This window comes from Uloborus diversus, chromosome 4 (assembly GCF_026930045.1).
Source record: "Uloborus diversus isolate 005 chromosome 4, Udiv.v.3.1, whole genome shotgun sequence".
Lineage (NCBI taxonomy): Eukaryota > Metazoa > Arthropoda > Arachnida > Araneae > Uloboridae > Uloborus > Uloborus diversus.
The window spans coordinates 40,620,590-40,641,253 of NC_072734.1; positions in this window are offsets into that span (position 1 = coordinate 40,620,590).

A 20,664-nucleotide genomic window follows, 5' to 3' on the forward strand; every position below is an offset into this window, starting at 1 on the left:
ATTCAAAACATTATGCAACATTTTTAAATTATATCTTTTCGTGCCAACTGTGCACATCAACAAATGAAGTGCCCAGTGAAAGAACAACCTAAGTCAATTTTAAATTAAGCAAATTTTTGATGAAATCTTTGCTTTACGTTTTACTGATTCATTCTGTAACATGAACCTCACTAATGTATTATTTGTAATATTGAACTCAATTTTATCAAAAAACAGTTTTTAAAACTTATTTTCTTTGACATTATCCTTTTATGAGTACGTTGCATTTTCGTTTAATTCGTAAATTGAACGTTGGCCGTTTTTACAGTGGCCCCTTCAAACCTAACGATATGTGGCATGTATTTCTAATAATCTTTGCACACAAGAAAAATAAAAGGACTCGAAGTTACAAGGATCAATTTGCTGCTATGTGAGAAAAATAACAAAATTATGTTTCCACTGAAGAGTTTAATCTCAGAAATATTTTTCTTCTATGGGGGGAAAAAATAGTTTCTTGACTTTAAATTTACAAAATGTTAATTTACAAAATTTTTTTGGAAGTTAAAGAAAAAAAAATATTTTGAGACTGTAAGTTCGGCTTGGGTTTTCACAGGAAGACGGATTTCCATCCCAATGATGACAGCTCTGGATGTAAAGAAAGCATCCCTTTACAATATGAGTCATGCACAGTTTGCAATTTTTCCCTCCAAGAAAGACGTGAAAAATAATATTTAAATCAAAGGTGCTAAACCTTCCCTTACCCGAGGGGCCGTACCTCATATTCATATGAACTTACGGTCCAGAACACGTATAAAATTTGCATTTATTTTTTTTTTTCCTTCTAGATAACATGGGAAAATACAGAAAAGGAGAGAAAATCACAAACCAAATTTTGTTGCTATCATTGCTATGTGTTCTTTTTATAATAACGAAGTTTCCATATCCATATGTTTTTCGCATATCAATTTTTGACTGTTTGGCTTAAAATTTGGAACAATCGCTATTACCGATCCAATGCCGAGTGCAGTGGATCGGTTGCGTTGGAAGATTCCAGAACGCAGTTTTCGGTTCGTAATATCAAACATAACAGCCGGCCACATATGGATGGCTTTCGTGGGCGCAGGTTAGACACCACTAGGGGTGGATTGCGCCCTCTAACATGTGCGACTTTTCCTTTTTTTTTTTTGCTCCTTTGAACGCGTGAGCCTTCGTGTGTTTTTTTTTTTTTTTGCTTATTATCATCCTCACTTGACTTGAAGAGGAGAAATTTTCGTCGCCATGGTTACAACGTTTACGTTCACTCTCGGCTTAACTTACGCAAATTTTACTTCTAAAAGGGGGAGGGGGTGGAATTCAGGATTTTCAGGAAGAACATCAAGATTAATGAACATAAAAAGCATTCCGTTTACGCTATAAATATTCTTGATTATAAGTGTTTTGATGGTCATAAAATCTTCATCTTTGACTACCGCATCTTAATCACCATTTCTTTTTTTATGGACATGCCTCGTATTACCTATTCTAGAAAATCATTCATAGTATGACGGATGTAAGTCTCTTTGCCATTTCCATTCCATTTGTAGAAACAAGAAACTAGACGAATAGGGTCCTATCGCAGTTCGTGATTGCGAAAAACACCATTTGAATTTAAGACGTCAAAACTCAAAAATTCAAATTAATGCTGGAGGCTTCCCCCCCCCCTTTCCTTTCCTGCCCTCGAACCCAATGTCAAATTACCAATTCATGCACATTTACCTCTGCTAAATGGGAGCAGTTAACTAAAGCGGCAGTTTGACCTTGGAGTTTTTAAACATCTCTTCGAACGTCGTAATTTTTGACATTATCGTTCTGCAAATAGTAGTTAAAACCCTAGGCGTTTCGAATTCGTTTGAATGTCGAAGTAAGAATAACAGCATTTATAGACTCAACAAAATAATAAACGTGTATTTAAAGCCTCAAATCATTCTGAACATAAAATCAGAGAGTAAAAACGTTTTCTTTAAACCCCCGAATGAGAAAATGACAGCAATAAGAAAAGTAAATAGCAATTTCCTTTTTTTTTTTCAAATTTTTATCGTTTGACATAATTTTTAAAAAATGAAAAAGAACAATATCGAATTGCGAGAGAGATTTCATTTCTAGCCACAAAATGCATTGAAAAGGGGAAAAACAGAAATCCAAAATTTCATGCACAAAAATTGTCATCTTTAAAACACATTTTAATTGTTTATCATTACTGTATTAAAAAAAAAAAAAACTTACAATCACTAATTGCGACATTGATTGAAGTTGTGGCTGTAAATGGTCTTATTCGACTAAAATTTTACTGCAATCCCAGATTTTTTGTCTTTGACTTGATAGTTTCGTCCAGTCTTTTTCGTTATACTTATTGATAAAATATTAAACTTGCCCATTGTAAAGCTGCATTTTAGTTGTTTTAAAGAATTTAGGAGTTATATTGAATTTAGAACTATTTTGTCAGTTATTCATCTTTACCAAAATACTTTAAACTTGGAAAAGTTATATATTAAGCAAACAAGAGCCTCCCCCCTCCAAAAGGAAAAATACCCCTAAAAACACCCCCCCTCCTTTAAAAATTTTAATGGCGCAGTCTGCGCCATGACCTCCCCCTAGGTGGGCACCCCTGTTTTACTGTATAGTGGAAGAAAAAAATCAACTTTCCTTTACCGTTATTCAAGGCCGAATTTCGCAACAACACCTTCCCCTTGAAAGAAGCAAAAACTTAAAAACACGCAAAGAAGTGTGTTTCCGAAATTTTAACTGTCAATCTTATCAATTAATGATGACGTTTCACATTCAGAGGCTTCCCGATGGGAGATCGCAGCGATCTCCCAAAAAAATTCCTTATTCGATAAATTTTTCTGACGCTTCGGCAAATTTGGAGGTAATATTGCAACATATTCCTTTTTCTTCTTTTAAAGTTTTAAAATTGTTTTTTAATTATATCTAACGCTACTTCCCATTTGATTCTTTTCATTTCCGCTTTTGAAAACTGCCCATTCGAAATAAATATATCACGTCAAAAAAATTTTTGAATACTCTTTATTGTTCTTCGATTTTTAATTTAGCATGTTTCCGTTACTTAAAATCGTTCAGCCTTTTTCACTTGTCACTCATTTTTATTTGCCTCCGAGACTTAATATTAACATAAAACGATTTTTAATGTTTCAATATTGTAAAAAGGAAAATAAACGTAAATCACTCAAGAAACCAGTACTGAATAAACTTTGGTACAGCACTAAAAATCTTATTCGAACTCCAATCTTGTTGCTACTTATGGTCAAATGCAATGACACTTTCTGAAATTGACAACCGCTTTTCGTCTTCACTTACTGTTTTACGCTGATCAATGGGATCGTTTCCAAAATTTTATAAGTATTTTTTTCTGAAAGAGCATGCTTAAAAACATAGGATCAGATATTTTTTAAAATAATTTATTTAAGTTTAATATTTAAAAAAAAATTACTTAAATCGGTGCGCGTTCATCATTTACACTTCTGTCGTGTGACATCACAAATGATGAAATGCCATTCAATGTTGCCATTCACAGAACAAAATATTTAATTCGCATCTTTATTCACGTGCATTGGCAACGATATGGTTGATAGCAAGCGTAGAGCGAAATTTTAATTCGCTGCTTGATTATCATAACGTGGAAACGTAGTAGAAAGATGCATTTGTGACCTCATAAAGACCACGCCTTGTTTGAAAAATCGGACATTTAAAAAAAATAATTAAAAAAAAAAAACTGTTGGGAAAATGAAAGTATTTTCTGCGTCCATGGGTTTTTTACTTCCTTTTACAAAAAAGGAAGTATTGTATTCGCGAAAAAATTTTCACTCAAAAATCGCCCATAATTTCCATTTTGCTCACCCCCAAATGAATGTTGAGTTTTTTTTTCGATTCGACCACATGCGGAAAAGTGCCTAAGAATGTATAGACACGCGAAATATCCATTTTGACCATCACCGAGGTAATTACGACGACATTTCTCGTGACGTCTGTATGTATGTGCGTATGTGTGTATGTGCGTATGTGCGTATGTATCTCGCATAACTCAAAAATGGTATGTCCTAGAAAGTTGAAATTTGGTACATAGACTCGTAGCAGTGGCGTAGCTAGACCCGACTTTCGGGGGGGGTTACTTCTTTTATTTTATATATATATATATATATATATATATATATATATATATATATATATATATATATATATATATATATATATATATATATATATATATATATATATATATATATATATATATATATATATATATATATATATATCAGTGGCGCCGACTCCATGGGGCTTGAGGGGGCCCGAGCCCCCTCAAAAATATTTTTGAGGGGACAGAGCCCCCCCAATAAATCAAGAAAATTATAAGTTACTTTATGCTTTCTAAACTCATAAATTTATCTTTTATTTTCCTTGTTTGAAGATAGTTTACCTTGTAAAATATATTCAGTAATGAGCTAAAACAAATAATTATTACGGTTGTGTAAGCAGGTTAACTGAAAACGAGTGGTGCGAATGATGATAGTGTTACAGTGCTGCGAGTACTGTAAAAATTTGTCCCAGTGCGCGAACTTACGGGTCAAGTCTGTTGCCGGTGGGCAGCGCTGCAACGCGCTCACCTAAGTGCTGCTGATCTGGAAAAATATATATGAGAGTTTGATTTGTATATAAAATGGGAGGCGTGATAGTTTTGAATACTTTTGGGAATCGTGTTTAAAAGAAAACCTTCACAAAATGATGATCCTTCCCTTCCTCGGAATCGACGTGTACGAAAGAAGTATGAAAACAATGAAGGCAGCTCACCGCACACTTTCAAAATCCCAAAGGAAAACATTTGACTCGCGCTACTTATGCGAAATAGCTATAACACGATTTTTTCTCCAGTATTCAGAGCTAACGCGAATTCCTCACCGCAACACGAAAATTCTCGGAAGGGAATCGTGGTGTGTTCGTATCAGCTTTGTTATTGGTACTAAAAAATTTTTTTTCATGAATGTATCTTTATCCTTTTACCATCGCTGAGAGTAGAAGTTCCCTTTTCATTTTAAATGCGAAAGTTAATGAAATATAATGACACCTAAGAGCGCTGTTTCATCTAAAGTTTGTGAAGATAAAAAGAGAAAGTTTCATGACAATTAAAGAAAAGCTAGAGCTTCTTGAAAAGCTGATGGTCAACTAAAAAATGCGTTGAAAGTAGCACGAGAATTAGGTATGAGTGATTCTTCCGTACATACAATTACAAGTCAAGAAAAGGAAATCCGTAAAAATTCACCGAGTAGTGTCTTGCAAAAATTTATGAAAATGGAAACTGCTCATGTATTGTGTACGAATATCATTAATTGATCGACTGTACAGTACAACTAAAGGTGCATTTGCTTTTCTTACTATATACTGTGTCTACCGTATACCGGTTTATTTTTTCTTTCTTTCTCATTAATCATTGATTTTGTACATCGTAGCAGTATTTTATGTTGAATAAAACGTTTTTTTTTAAATACAAGTAAACATTCAGTTCTTTATGTAAGAGACAGTAATGTACAGTTAGTTAAGAGATGGTTTTTAACAGTTTGAGGGGGTGTTTACAAGTGTCTAAAATAATTGGGTACGTTTATAAAAAATTTTACACATACCCTTTTCCACAACGCGAAAATTCGACCTATGCGAGAGGTCTTGGAATGCATCCCTCGCGTAAGACGGGAGTTGACTGTACTACAAGGCAATATACATTGAGGTTTGTAAAATGGTGCAATTTTGCATTATTGGGCGATTTACATCAACTGGACGCACACAGGTCATTGCAGTTGAACAAGAGTGCTTGCTTTTATTAAACAGAGGTGAAAGAGAAGAGAACATTTTGAAAAATCAACTGAGTTTTTCAAAAATGACCTAGACATTGAGAGACTGCGTTTACACTTGAATATGTTAGCCGATGTCACTAGTGTAAAAACAACTGGTCTTAAAAAGCATGCGTAAATTAAATTTCCTTTTTACAAAAATACTGTGTGTGTTTGTATTTATTTCTTCCGTTTTTCGAAGCCAAAAAATATGTGTCGGGTTTGTCGAGTTTTCGAGGTTCTAATGTTGATTATATGATTTTAAAAAAACTTTAAAACTCACTATTTTTCATCTCAAATTTAGAAAATTTCCTGCGGCATGCCCCCTTTCCCCCGATATTTTTTAAGTCGGCGTCTCTGGCAGTGCCCTTCAATGCAAGTCAAGCGCCCTACCTTTTCCATGCCTAACTACGGCACTGCATGACTCCCCATAAAATAGAACAAAAAAATGTCTCTTACTAAGACAAGTGACATGATCTAGTTGAACCAGAAAAATTTGTATACCTATTTTTGGATTGTTTTACTTTGAAAACGCCATGCCACTTGTTTTTTAAATTATACACACCAGAAAATATGTAAATTGGCATTTTCAAGGCACAACAATCGACCTTTATTTGGGGGGGGGGAACCTCCATGGGATTACATAACCCCTAAACCCCCCGTGATGACTGGGCCAGCCCCCCCAATGATTTTTGCAAGTCGGCGCCCCTGATATATATATATATATATATTGTAACGGATTCGGTGCGACTTCCACTTTCTTGAAATGAAGACACAGTTCTTGATAAAAACACAGGAAATTTATTTACACTATGTACAGGAGAAACCGTTAACAACTGCTAAATTATTCATCAGCAATTATCACACAACACCGTAAACTCAACGTTTACACACGTATTTACTTCCAAATACGAAAACAACACAGCGAAATGCCTCGCTATAAACAGAGCTAATACACACACTCAGTTCGAAATCTGAATCGAAACTCACTGTTTATCCATCGCTAACGGCTTAAATACACCGAAAAGAATTTTCTCAAATATTCCACACGCTTCTCGAAATGCGTTGACCGTTATCAAATTTTATCAATGAACAGAAAGGGAATAGGGGTCGTATATTTTAGCCATATGAAAAAGGGGTTGTATATTCATTACGGGAAACTATTTACAGGTTACGTTACTACAATAATTACTATTTACAGGATTTGTAACATTGCCCCCTTCCTAAGGACTGCACGTCCCGGGCAGTACAATCCCCAGAAAGAGTGCCAAACTTCTATCACATGTTCACAAATATACACATTAATTAATAACTAACAGATACAGAAAATACAATAATAACAAGAAATATTACTAAACATTAAAAGCAAAAATTATCTACAACTTTTATGTTATCAACCATGGTTGTTTACGTAATACTCATGAACTATGGCCATAGTATGGGGCTAACCGATCATAATGTACAACCCTAGGTTTTGCATTAGGTGATTTTTGGATCCTCACTACGACGTCATTTAGTCGGTTAACGACTTTGTAGGGTCCATCCCAATGCGACTGCAATTTGGGTGAAAGACCTTTCCGTCGGATGGGATTCCATAACCAAACCTTGTCGCCTTCGTTGAATTCATGTCCAGTAGACCTTGTGTCGTATCGGGTCTTCATCTTCTCCGCCGTGATGTTGATTCGCTCTCGTGCGAAGTTATGAACGTCTTCCAACCGGGCCTGGAGATCCTGGATGTACTCCTCAGGCGATGAAGGCGCATCCGGAGGACGACCGAAGACGAGATCACAAGGTAGCCGAAGCTCTCGTCCGAAGAGCATCTGGGATGGGGCAAATCCGGTAGTCTCGTGGACAGCACTGCGGTAGGCCAGCAGGAACAAAGGTAGCTTCTTGTCCCAATCCTGTTGATTTCTGGATACCATAAGTGAGAGATTGTTCAGGATTGTGCGGTTAAATCTCTCCACCATGCCGTCCGATTGTGGGTGTAGTGGTGTTGTCCTAGTTTTCTCAATTCCGAGAATTTGACATAGGTCCTTAAACACAGCAGAGATGAAATTCCTCCCTTGATCGGAATGAATCTGCAAAGGTGTTCCATATCTCGAGATCCAATGTTGGACTAGAGTCTCTGCTACGGTGGTAGCCTCTTGATCTGGAATGGGATATGCTTCCGGCCATTTGGTGAAGTAGTCGATGGAAACAAGAATGTATTTGTTCCCATCAGCAGTTCTTGGTAGAGGACCCAGGATGTCGATCCCAATTCGTTCGAAAGGAGCTCCAACGTTGTACAGATGTAGCTTCCCTCTGCTTCTCTTCTTCGGTCCTTTACGAGCAGCACAGGCGTCACAAGAATGGCACCACTTCTCCACGTCATCCTTCGCCTTGCTCCAGAAGAAGCGCTCCCGAACTTTATTGAGGGTTTTCAAGACACCAAAGTGTCCTCCAGTCGCACTACTATGTATTTCTTTCAAAACATCTGAAATCCTTGATCGGGGAAGTAGTAACTGCCACCTAGATGTTTTACCGTCGTCAGATTCCCATTTCCGGTGTAACACGCCGTTCCGTAAATGGAGTGAGTTCCATAAAGCCCAGTATCTTTTTGTTGCAGGACTGAAGATGGAAACGTCCTGCCAGCTAGGGCGTCGACTGTCACTTTCCATGAACTCTAAAATTGGTTTTATGTCGGGGTCTTCAAGTTGATCTTTTCGAACTTGGTCATCACTCCATGGATCAGGTTCTGATGATGTTGGAGTCACTGTCACCTGATAGGCGGTAGGGCTAGTCGTTCCATACTGCTTCTCGATTCGGGAACAATAGTGGCAGTTCTCAGGACAGGGTCTCCTTGATAAAGCGTCAGCATTACCGTGAGATAACCCTTTTCGATGCTTGATCTCCATGTCATATTCCTGGAGCCGCTGTATCCATCTGGCTATCTGGCCTTCCGGATTTTTGAAGTTCAAAAGCCAAGTTAATGAGGCATGATCTGTCCGAAGCAGAAATTTTCGGCCGTAGAGGTAATGATGGAAGTGTTCTACAGCTTTCACTATGGCCAGTAACTCCTTTCTGGTGACGCAGTAATTTCGCTCCGACTTTGATAAGCATTTGCTCCAGTAAGCGATGACATGTTCATTTCCGTCAATTTCTTGGGATAAAACAGCTCCGATGCCCTCGTTGCTCGCATCAGTGTCTAGGATGAAGGATTTTTCAGGCTGAGGATAGGCGAGGATAGGCGTTGATGTTAAAGCCTCCTTCAGTCGTAGAAATGCATCTTCGCATTCTTTGGACCATTCAAACTTTTGCTTGCTCTCCGTCAGCTTATGCAAAGGTCGTGCAATGTTGGAAAAACCCTTCACAAACTTCCTGTAGTACGTGCAGAGCCCCAGGAAACTTCGCAGCTGATGGATGTTTTCGGGACGACTCCAACTCTTGACAGCAGACACCTTTTCTGGATCGGTTTGTACACCTTCAGAAGAGATGATGTGACCAAGGTAGTTCACTTCCCGGCGGAACAAATTACATTTGGACGGGCTTAACTTCAGATTGGCTTCCTTAAGCTTTTGCAGCACCTTCGTAAGATTTGCCAGATGTTCTTCGAAGCTGCGTCCCACGATGATGATATCGTCTAAGTAGACCAGACAGGATTCGTAAGAGAGTCCTCTTAACACTGTCTCCATAAGACGCTCGAACGTAGCTGGTGCATTGCAGAGGCCGAAGGGCATCACTTTGAACTGCCATAAGCCTTGTCCAGTTGTAAACGCTGTCTTCTCTCGGTCATCAGGGTGTATCTCAACCTGCCAGTAGCCGCTCTTCAAGTCCAGGGTCGAAAACCACTTGTGTCCGGAAAGAGTGTCCAAGGTGTCGTCTATCCGTGGAAGAGGGTAACTGTCTTTCTTGGTGATTTCATTCAGTCGTCGGTAATCGACACAAAATCTGGTGGAGCCATCTTTCTTTCGGACCAAGACGATGGGAGAGGCCCAAGGACTGGATGAGGGTTCGATTACATCATTCTCCTTCATCTCTTTCAGAAGGGTTTCAACCTCTTCCTTCTTAGCGAATGGTAGTCGTCTTGGATGCTGTTTAATAGGGGGGTGTTCTCCAGTGTAAATCCTATGCTGCGTTAAATTCGTACGGCCAACATCCTCCGATGTAGATGAAAACAGATGCTTGAAGTCGTCCACCAATTGTTCCGCAGCAGTTCTTTGATCCTTCGATAAGGGTGCACTCCCAATTAACTTCGATGTCAAGGACTCAGAAGACACAGTCTCGGGGGAATTGATTCTTCTAATGATGCAGTTTACGGGAGTACAAGTTGCTAACACTTCGCCTTTCCGGATATTCCTTGGCCTTTCACTCACGTTGGCGACTCTCACAGGAATTACATCCTTAGAAAGGTCCACAAGCGTAGATGCTACCAGTACTCCTTTTAGGCTATTGCTTAGGTTAGGGTATTCAATGAGTCCAAATCGAAAACTATTGCTTTCTTCAAGGGAGCCAGGTATTAATGATTCTGACCTTGAGGGAATCGATAAATCTGTTTGAGCTATTATTTGATGAGCGGATTTTACATCACTCTCTGCAGGGAAAACGGCTATGTCTTCTCTCATCGAGTGCAGCTCATTAGTCTTGAAGTCAAGAGTGAAGTCATATTTCTTCAAAAAGTCCAATCCGAGAATGAAGGGGTCCGTGATATTAGCGACGAATGCCGTATGATGGTAGGTGGCATTCCCAAACACTATTTCCAAGTCCACTTTACCGTCAATCTCAATTTTGTCACCTGTCACAGTCCGGAGACTTACGCGTGGCGATGTCCACAGCAGTTTCAATCCAAATTCACGAGCCACATCTGTCCTAATGATTGTCACATTGGCTCCAGTGTCAACAATCAGTCTGCAGGGGTTCCCATTTACATGTGCGTAAATGAAAAGTCCATCACTGCCACTACTAGAAGAGGAAATCTGCAGAGCTTTAGTGGTGGTGGTTTCCTTCCCTCGCGTAGCTTGGCGAGCCGGACAACTCCTTCGCAGGTGTCCTTCACTACCGCATTTCCAGCACTTCTGCTCTTGTTTCTTTTGGGCTGTTATGCTGCTCAACTGTCTTGTCAAGTCACCGAGTTGTCTCTCAAGTTCAGCGAGGTGGGACGACCTGGAATCAGACTCATCAGCTTCCAGAGTTCGGATGGGATGGCGATTCACACGGGTTGCTTGCTGGGCGGCCTCGTATCTCATCGCATACACAGCAGCAGAATTCAGGTCTTTGACATCCGCCATCCGTAGAGCTTTCTGGATTTCCGGATCTCGAACCCCGTCAATGTAATAGTTGAGTGCCAGGTTGTCTCGAACATCCGCAGGACAGTCGCAAAAAGCAAGATGAGACAGTCTCTCGATGTCCGCCGCAAGCTCTTGCAGGGTTTCCCCAGTTTTCTGGAAACGGGACTTCAACTGGAGTCGGCTCAAATCTTTCTGGCACTTCTCACCGAAGCGAAGCTCCAACGCAGATGTGAGGGCGGCGAAATCCAGGCGCTGGCCGTCCGGAAGGTTCTGAAGAATGTCCGCTGCGTCACCTCTCAGGGATGCTGCAAGATGGCAGGCCTTGGTAGCAGAGTCCCATCCGTTCGCTTCCGCCACTATCATGAACTGAGTTTTGTAAACCTGCCACGAAGTTTTCCCATCAAATGTGGCAAGTTTAATGGACGGTCGAGCAACCGATGTGGGAGCGCCAAACTGTACAGAGCTGCTTTCCGCGGTCGCCAATCTCCTTTCCAGGTCTTTAAAGATGTCTTCTTTAAGTTGATGAAATTTTCTATCTTCTTCTTCCAGTTTATTTTCTACAGCATTGCATCGGCCTTCCACGGAACTTAATTTTTCTTCAAATTTCTCTTCGATAGCATCAACTCGATGCTCTATCTCATTAAATTTATTTTCCATCACAGTCTTTACCGAAGTAAGATCGTTTTTAATTTCCTCTTGGTTAGAAACTAGGTCATTTTTCAGCACCGTTAAATCACTTTTCAATTGGTTTTGATTAGCCGCCATATCATTTTTTAATTGTTCTTGATTAGCTGCCATATCATTTTTTAATTGTTCTTGATTAGCTGCCATATCATTTTTTAATTGTTCTTGATTAGCTGCCATATCATTTTTTAATTGTTCTTGATTAGCTGTAAAACTTGCAGTCAAGTCACTTTTTAATTGTTCTTGATTGGCTGTAAAACTTGCAGTCAAGTCACTTTTTAATTGTTCTTGATTAGCCGCCATATCACTCTTCACAGAGGTGATTGCGTCAAGAAGTTGTTTTAATTGTTCATCCATTGCGCGAGTAATCACCATAAAAATAAAGTCCTAATTCAAAAAAAGTCTTTATGAAAAAAATGTCCAAAGTCACACTTACTCCAAGAAAGTCCAGAAGAAGCCCCACGTTGGGCGCCAATTGTAACGGATTCGGTGCGACTTCCACTTTCTTGAAATGAAGACACAGTTCTTGATAAAAACACAGGAAATTTATTTACACTATGTACAGGAGAAACCGTTAACAACTGCTAAATTATTCATCAGCAATTATCACACAACACCGTAAACTCAACGTTTACACACGTATTTACTTCCAAATACGAAAACAACACAGCGAAATGCCTCGCTATAAACAGAGCTAATACACACTCAGTTCGAAATCTGAATCGAAACTCACTGTTTATCCATCGCTAACGGCTTAAATACACCGAAAAGAATTTTCTCAAATATTCCACACGCTTCTCGAAATGCGTTGACCGTTATCAAATTTTATCAATGAACAGAAAGGGAATAGGGGTCGTATATTTTAGCCATATGAAAAAGGGGTTGTATATTCATTACGGGAAACTATTTACAGGTTACGTTACTACAATAATTACTATTTACAGGATTTGTAACAATATATAGATATAGATATATATATATATGTATGTATGTATATATATTTATATATATATATATATATATATATATATATATATATATATATATATATATATATATATATATATATATATATATATATATATATATATATATATATATATATAATCGCTTGGAATTTTTTCCTTTTCTTCTTTTTTTTCTTTCTTTTTCTTCTCGCTTCTTTTTCTCTTTTTTTTTGAGACAAACTTTTCGGGGGGGGTTTTGTCCCCAAAACCCCCCCCTTAGCTACGCCCCTGACTCGTAGTGGGGTCTAGTTGTGCACCTCCCCTTTTGGTTGCTTTCGGATGTTCCTAAGGGGGTCTTTTGCACCTTTTTGGGGGGAAATCATTGTTAATATCAATGCAAACTTAAGTGGTGTTATAATTTGGTAAACACTTGGTGACGTATCGCCAAGCTTTTGGTCGCCAAGTTTTTTCGCCAACTTGGCGACGATTTTTTTTTTTTTTTAAATAACTTGGTATTAACTTGGCCACCGATGGAAATATTTAGAGAGTTAATCATTGAATCACATTATTACTTCCTTTTACAAAAAAGGAAGTATTGTATTCGCGAAAAAATTTTCACTCAAAAATCGCCCGTAATTTCCATTTTGCTCACCCCCAAATGAATGTTGAGTTTTTTTTTCGATTCGACCACATGCGGAAAAGTGCCTAAGAATGTATAGACACGCGAAATATCCATTTTGACCATCACCGAGGTAATTACAACGACTTTTCTCGTGACGTCTGTATGTATGTGCGTATGTGTGTATGTGCGTATGTGCGTATGTATCTCGCATAACTCAAAAATGGTATGTCCTAGAAAGTTGAAATTTGGTACATAGACTCGTAGTGGGGTCTAGTTGTGCACCTCCCCTTTTGGTTGCTTTCGGATGTTCCTAAGGGGGTCTTTTGCACCTTTTTGGGGGGAAATCATTGTTAATATCAATGCAAACTTAAGTGGTGTTACAATTTGGCGGACACTTGGCGATATATCGCCAGTCTTTTGGTCGCCAAGTTTTGTCGCCAACTTGGCGGAAAATTTGGCGATTTTTTTTTATCTGGTTTTAATTTGGCCATCGTTTTTAATATTTAGAGATTAAACTATTGAATCACATTAAAATTGCCAATAATGGGAAAATGACATTAAAATGGAGTAAAAGGAAGTCATGTGAGGCACACATCAGCTCGTTTTTTCCCCATTCTATCCATTTTAATGACTAAAAGTAGTACTTTTGACTTAAGGAAACCACCCCATCATCATGATTGAAATACATTTGATTTTCGCAAGATGTGTGAAAGTAATCATTATTAAATTACAAGAAAAAATTGTCTCTGAAAAATGAAAGAATGTTAATATTTTACGTTCAAGAATAAAAAATTAATTTTAAAGATATTTAGTAAAGCAAAAAAATTTTTTAGCCGCCTCTGAAAATTTTGGCGCCCTAGGCAGCTGCCTACTCTGCCTCTTGGGAAATTGGGCCCTGCCGTTATTGCTCCTCGATAATCTTCAAAGAAGAAATCGTGTATTTTATAACCATGAATTTAAAAAAAGTAAAGTAACTGAAACCAAACAGAAGACGAGGAAAAATAAAAATATAAAGAAAGAGCTTTCTAGGTGAAGGTTACAGTTTGGTCTAGAGGCGAGATAAAAATCACATTCACACAATGAAAAATGATGTTTCTTTGACACGGAAATTACAAAACCGAAAGCATAAGAATCGTCTGCGTTATCTCTCAGCAGGAATCATGTGATCACCTATCCAAAGAGCTTCACAGTTGCTTTCTTCAACCAGATGTCGAAAATATGCTAATTCCATGTTTTAAAAAGGTATGAATAAATTTTCCGCTGTGTTAACAAATTTTTCCGTCTAAAATTGTACATTAAATAAACTATTTATCTCAATTTAGTCTAGTTGATTTTTTTTTCTTATTCTGTCGATGTTGGGTAAATGACTAGTTATGGGTATGGTTAAAGGTTTTAATTTGGATTGTTGTTGAACTATAATGTTGCTGTTCTAGTTCATGAAAAAAATTAATTCTCACGGTGTTAGAGCTTAGAAATTGTACTCTAGTAGCTGTGAAATTTTCATTAATTTTTAACTATATTTTTTTTTCTTGAAATGAATTGAAATACACTGGTTTGACCAGTTATGGTCATATTTGTTTAGTCATGGGCATGCTAGCTAACTTCAATTATTTTCAGGAAATACACACACACACAAAAAAGTCAGCCCTCATACAACATTCATATTTCTTGCAATTCGCACATCTAATAAACTATAGGGGGTGCTGCAGCCACTGTCTAACGGCGGATGAAAAAGGTAAAACAAACAAATGTCGTAACTCGTAATTTGCTTTGACGCTTAGTGAATGGCAATAATTTTTCATCGTGTTTGTGGGAAGCTTTCTTTTCTATTCTTCTGAAATTACATTACATCATAAACTGTCTGAAGCCTGTAATTTACCCCAAAGAAAACACGTGGAATGGAATGTTTTACTTTTCTCTTTAGTATTGTTAATCACCGCAAGGTAGCGTATTCGAGCTCTGGAGTTGCGAATATAATCGAATTTAAAGGTTTTAACTTAGCGATTCAAGCAAAATTAAAAGATAGCTAACAGACGAATCTGGCAACATATTTAAAAAAAAATAAATTAAATGATTTCTGTATACACATTTGAAGAGTATTTACGGAGGGGGGAGGGAGTTCGAGCTTCTACAAATTTCACACTGTCTTCAAAAAATTTTACTCGAGTCCACTAGCACCCCTGCTGTCCGTTGAGGCGCCAACTTGTTAGAACGCAGACCGATACCGAGCTCCAAAAAACTACTTTTTCAAAAATTTGACTGATTTTTACACTAAGCTGACTACTGCTACGTTTTTTACTAATCGTGTTTGAAATTTAACATTGATTTTATCATTATTCTAAATAATAATTTTGAGTTAAAACAACCAAAACATATAATTATGGTCATAAGTGCCCATAAATAAAATACTGATTTAAAATTGACTTGTTATGGGTCCATTTGCTTGGAAGGATCTTAAATATCTTAATTAATGACGAAAACATACTTATATGAGAGAAAAAAGGGTTAAGAAGGAGTGCGGTCCAATAAAACTGCTATCTGATTATTAAAAAAAAAAAAAAAAAAACATGAAGTTCTTAAGAGCGAAACCTTTTAAAAGTTTAAATGCAAGAAAATTCACAACTACTAACTTAGAAGCGTTAAAATAATAAAGAGCACTGCTGATGAGAACTCATATTGGTATGAAATGTGGTGGGAGCTGAGCCGCAGAGAGTCAAGGCGGGCCCTTTGTCAGTTATGTCACCGGGCTCTCTCCCCCCCCCCCTCCTCAAAAAAAAAAAAAAAAGAAAAAGAAAAGGGGGAAGGGAAGAAAAAAACAGCGGAAGAGAAAAGGGTGGAAAGAAGAAAAAAAGGGGGGAGGGAAAGAGAAAAATCCAAACTGCTTACTAGAAAACAATTAACTCTATTTTAAGTGCCACAACAATAAATAAAAAAAGAGTAAATTTTACTTAAGTTTTACGTTTTCCCTTATTCGGAGTTTTTTCCCCCTTTTTCTTCCTTTTTTTTTTTTTTTTTTGCGTTAGTGTTGGGAGAGCTCTTCAAAGATGCTATTTTGAGAATCCACTAATTGTGCTAATTGCTGTTGAAAATACCAAACATACCTGCCCGTTACTGGTTCGGTGCCCATAACTAGTCATTTACCCTATGAGGAAGTAATTGCATTAGTAGGTTAACTTCACTTGTTCAAAACAATTTAGAACGATAAGAACATTTACGAGCATTGCGAGATGTAATTCACCGTTTAAAACTATATCATATATTTATTTCCGAAAAACGATCGGCTTTCAACCAAACCGTTAATATTCGATTGATGGAAAAGCATTAATACGTTTAAAATGTTCTAATAGCAATAAAATTGCAGAAGTTTCGAGATTTTAAGGAACCCATTTTTCAATGCAAAAGAAATGAGCTTTTTAAAGATATCCGATAAAAGTGCATAACGAAATGTAGTAGAATTTCTGTTATCTAAATCTCTTTTACCCGAAACATTTAGTTTATCGAGGTTCACTTTTAAGCAGGTTTTTCTTTCAAATCTTTAATTCATTTTGTTTCAGGAAAATTTCTTTTTCGACTATTGAGCTAATATTATAAAGAAACGTTTTGACAAATCTACAAAACAAAAGCAACTGAAATGCAACGAAAGTATCTGTACTACAATTGTAAACGTTTGATGTCAAGTTTGGTTAAAATTATGCATTTCAAAATTAAAATTTAGGTAACTATGTTACAGTACTTGTGCATTTCCGTATTCTTAATTTTTCTGTAGTTATGACTTTTGATCACACGTAATTGCACATTAGTCTCAGAGTTAAAGCTTGCTCGATTATCGGAAAATGTTGGTCAAGCTCAGTCGACAGTCGATCTCAATTACTTCGGGTAATCGAAGTTCTATTGTAATTGTATGAGATTAAGTGCTAAAATGGTTTGCTTTAAAAAAATGTTTCCTTAACTTCACTTTCGATGAAACTATTTTAAACTCTTATACTGATTCATGATAATGAAATATACACCAACAGCTCAGTCATTCCAGCCGAGGACTGCAGTTTTGTGCTTATAAGCAGTCATCAGCCCGGCATAGGAAGTGACTGTGCTGGAGGTGGAAAACCTCTTAAGGAAGCCAAGAGCGCCAAACTGGTAGCTAATTTAGAATCAGGACTGACCAGACGAGTGACCAAAGCAATGGTTCGGTTCAACTCGAAGATTGAAGGCAGGCACGGTATTTTCAATAAGTTACCGCCCTATAGCCAGGGCTAAGGTAGAAATACATGAAATACACCACCAGCTCAGTCATTCCAGCCGAGGACTTTCTGCCTTATTTCTGTCTTAACAGTAGCTATAGGGATGTAACTTATTGAAAATACTTATATTGATTGACATAGGTTTTTTTTTTTTTAAATAAAAGAGAAAATTCTTTAACCATTAATAGTACCGGTTCAGTTAGCGTTACAGCTGGGAATGATCAGGACCGCAGAGAGCCAAGGGGGCCCCTAGTCAGTTATGTCGCGTGCCACCTGCCGCTCCTTAAAAAAAGAAAAAAAGAGAAGAAAATGGGGAGAAGAAGAAAAGGGGGGAAATCAAAGCTGTTTACTAGAAAACAATTAACTCTATTTTACGTGCAATTCACGATAAACGACCAAAAGAGTAAATTTTACTTAATCTCTATGTTTTCTCTTATTCGGAGTTCCCCCCCCCTCTTCTTTCCACCTTTATTTTTCTTTCCCTCTTTCTTTTTCTTTCTTTCTTTTTTCATTCCTTCTTTTCTTTCTTTTTTTTGTGTTAGTGTCGCCCCCCCCCCAAGGCCCCGGCCCCTAGTTTACAACTTGGCTGAATGGCCTCTCGTCGGACCTGGGAATGATTACAGCTAGAACTCGGGCTATATGTAACTACTCGTACATATGAATTGTGCCTGTGCATATATGCATCGTTTTAGCCTATTTTTCCGTAATATTAAAAGAAGAAAAAAGCATGAAAGAAGGCTTAATGCATCTTAAAAATATTGCTAAAAACAAAAAACAAAAAAAAAGTTAAAAATTAATAAAATAATTAAGTACGTATTGAAAAATTAAAAATTGGAGAATAAGGTAAATGTGTCTATTGATCTTCAAAAATTGGACGGACAATCAATTTTTATTCAGATGTGACGGATTTTCTCTACTCACGCAAAAAAGTTATTGGTGCATATTTTAGATATTTTAGTGCACATTTTACTCACTTTAAGTGCATTTAACCTAGGCTCCCTCCAACTATACGTATCTATGCATTTCAAAATATTTCTCACCAAAATTGGCTAAAAGTTGCTTGCGTTTTGATAAAATGGTGCATAACCCTCTTAATATCACGCCTCGTTATATTTGGAATACATAATTTAGTATATATTTTACTATAATTATGTTTATACTTTACTTTTTAATCACAAATTAGTTTACTATGTTTTTATAACTCATGCTGACGAATCGCAATAAGATGGTAAATGATAAAAGCGAGGAAAACAATTCACACTCGCCAAACTGTGATGGGTCCTTTTTCTAATGATAATTAGTATAATAATAAATCGTAAATTTTAATAATTGATGCGAAATGTCACGTAACTGGGAAAACTAAGTATGATAAGTATGATAAATCATTTGACTAACATCAAACAATCAAGTGCTAGATCTTTATGTCTACTGTAAATTTCATGGTTGAATTTGAAAAATAAAGCAAATATTTTGTTCCATAGAACATATTAAATTGTGCAATAGAAAGTCTTGCAATAATTGTTTTTCCAGTAGTTGAGTAGAAATGAACCTCAAACCAGTTTTAAAGTTAATGACAAGTTTACTTTTCACTTTGAAACCTAGAGTTAAATTTGATAGTTCAGTTGATAATTTCTCAGAGATGAAAGTTAATTACTACTAGCGAACCGAAGTGAAAAGAGAAAGATTTCTCTTTTCGTGTAATTTGAAAAGTGTCATGTGAATCAGTCTGGAAAATTATGCGTAATTTTCGTCAAAGATGTTGGCAAACGATTATTAGTCACTGTTTGGGCTGCACAGTTAGAGCTCTGCTCTTGTAGTTGAAAAGTTTTGTTGGTTGCTCAGCAGTAGAATTTTTTCTGCAGTCTGCGGCGCCAGTTAACAAACCCAAAAAAAGTCTGCATGGTAAGTCAGCACTAGTTTAGGCGTAGCACTTATTATGAATCAGCCAGAGGGAAACATGATGAAATTGTAGAATTACGAGTAAAACGTGAAGTAAAATTTACCTCTCAGCTACTGAGACATTCTATATACACTGAAATATCTTTTTTATTTTTACTTATTTTTTCTTTTTTTTTTGTTTTTTTTTTTTTTTTTTTTTTGTTTCATTCTGCACTGAATTTTTCTGCCTTACATATTTGACTGATTTGTGCAGTAAAGGATTTAAAAAAATCTTTCCAATTCAAAAATATACTGCAGACCTCTTCAAAAACCTGCGACGGGCGTCGCAGTGTCACGCTGTTTCTGCAACCGGGGTTGGTAGTTTGAAGCTTCTTTTTTTTTTTTTTTTTTCCCCGCTCATGAGATTATTTTGAGTAGCATCAGAGTTCAATAATTTCCAATTCGCCATGATGTCTTCTGCAACTTTTCCCCCTCCAAGCATCGCATAAAAAATACAATAAAAATTGTTTCTCTACAAAGAGGTTCATATCCCGGGGAAAAAAACGAGCAGCATTGATGTTCTTTAATTGCTTATCATTTTTTCAACTACTGATTGATTTTCCAATACTCTTTCCAAAAGCTTCTTCCTTTTGATTATTTGATTGTTTAAGGACTGCCACTGTTTTTTGTAGGTTTCCGGAGAAACCAAGATCTTTGAAATCCCCTCATAAAATTCTTAAGATGTGGGCAAGAAAACCCAAGATGATGTAACTAATAATTCATAAAACTTACTCCGTTTCTCGTAATTGTTACTATTGTAGGGTCATTCCACGGAAAACGGTAATTTTGTCCCGCATGTGACGCTTCATACATTTCATAAAAAATAATAATTTAAAAGGATGATGAACAAAATTTTGTTGCTTAAGAAATCACAAACGCAAATGTGATTTCTTAAGCAAAAACTTTCTTCAAAAAATATTTCTTTTTTATGAAATATAGAAACCGTCACGTGCGGGACAAAATGACCTTTTTCAATGGAATGGGCATATATATATATATTCTTTTTTCAATGGTTTAAATAACTATTTCTAAACAAATGAGATATGTTTCCTTAACGTTCAAAATCTGCAATTTGTGTCGTCATTGCTGTATTAATAGAGGAAAAATATTAGCTTATTT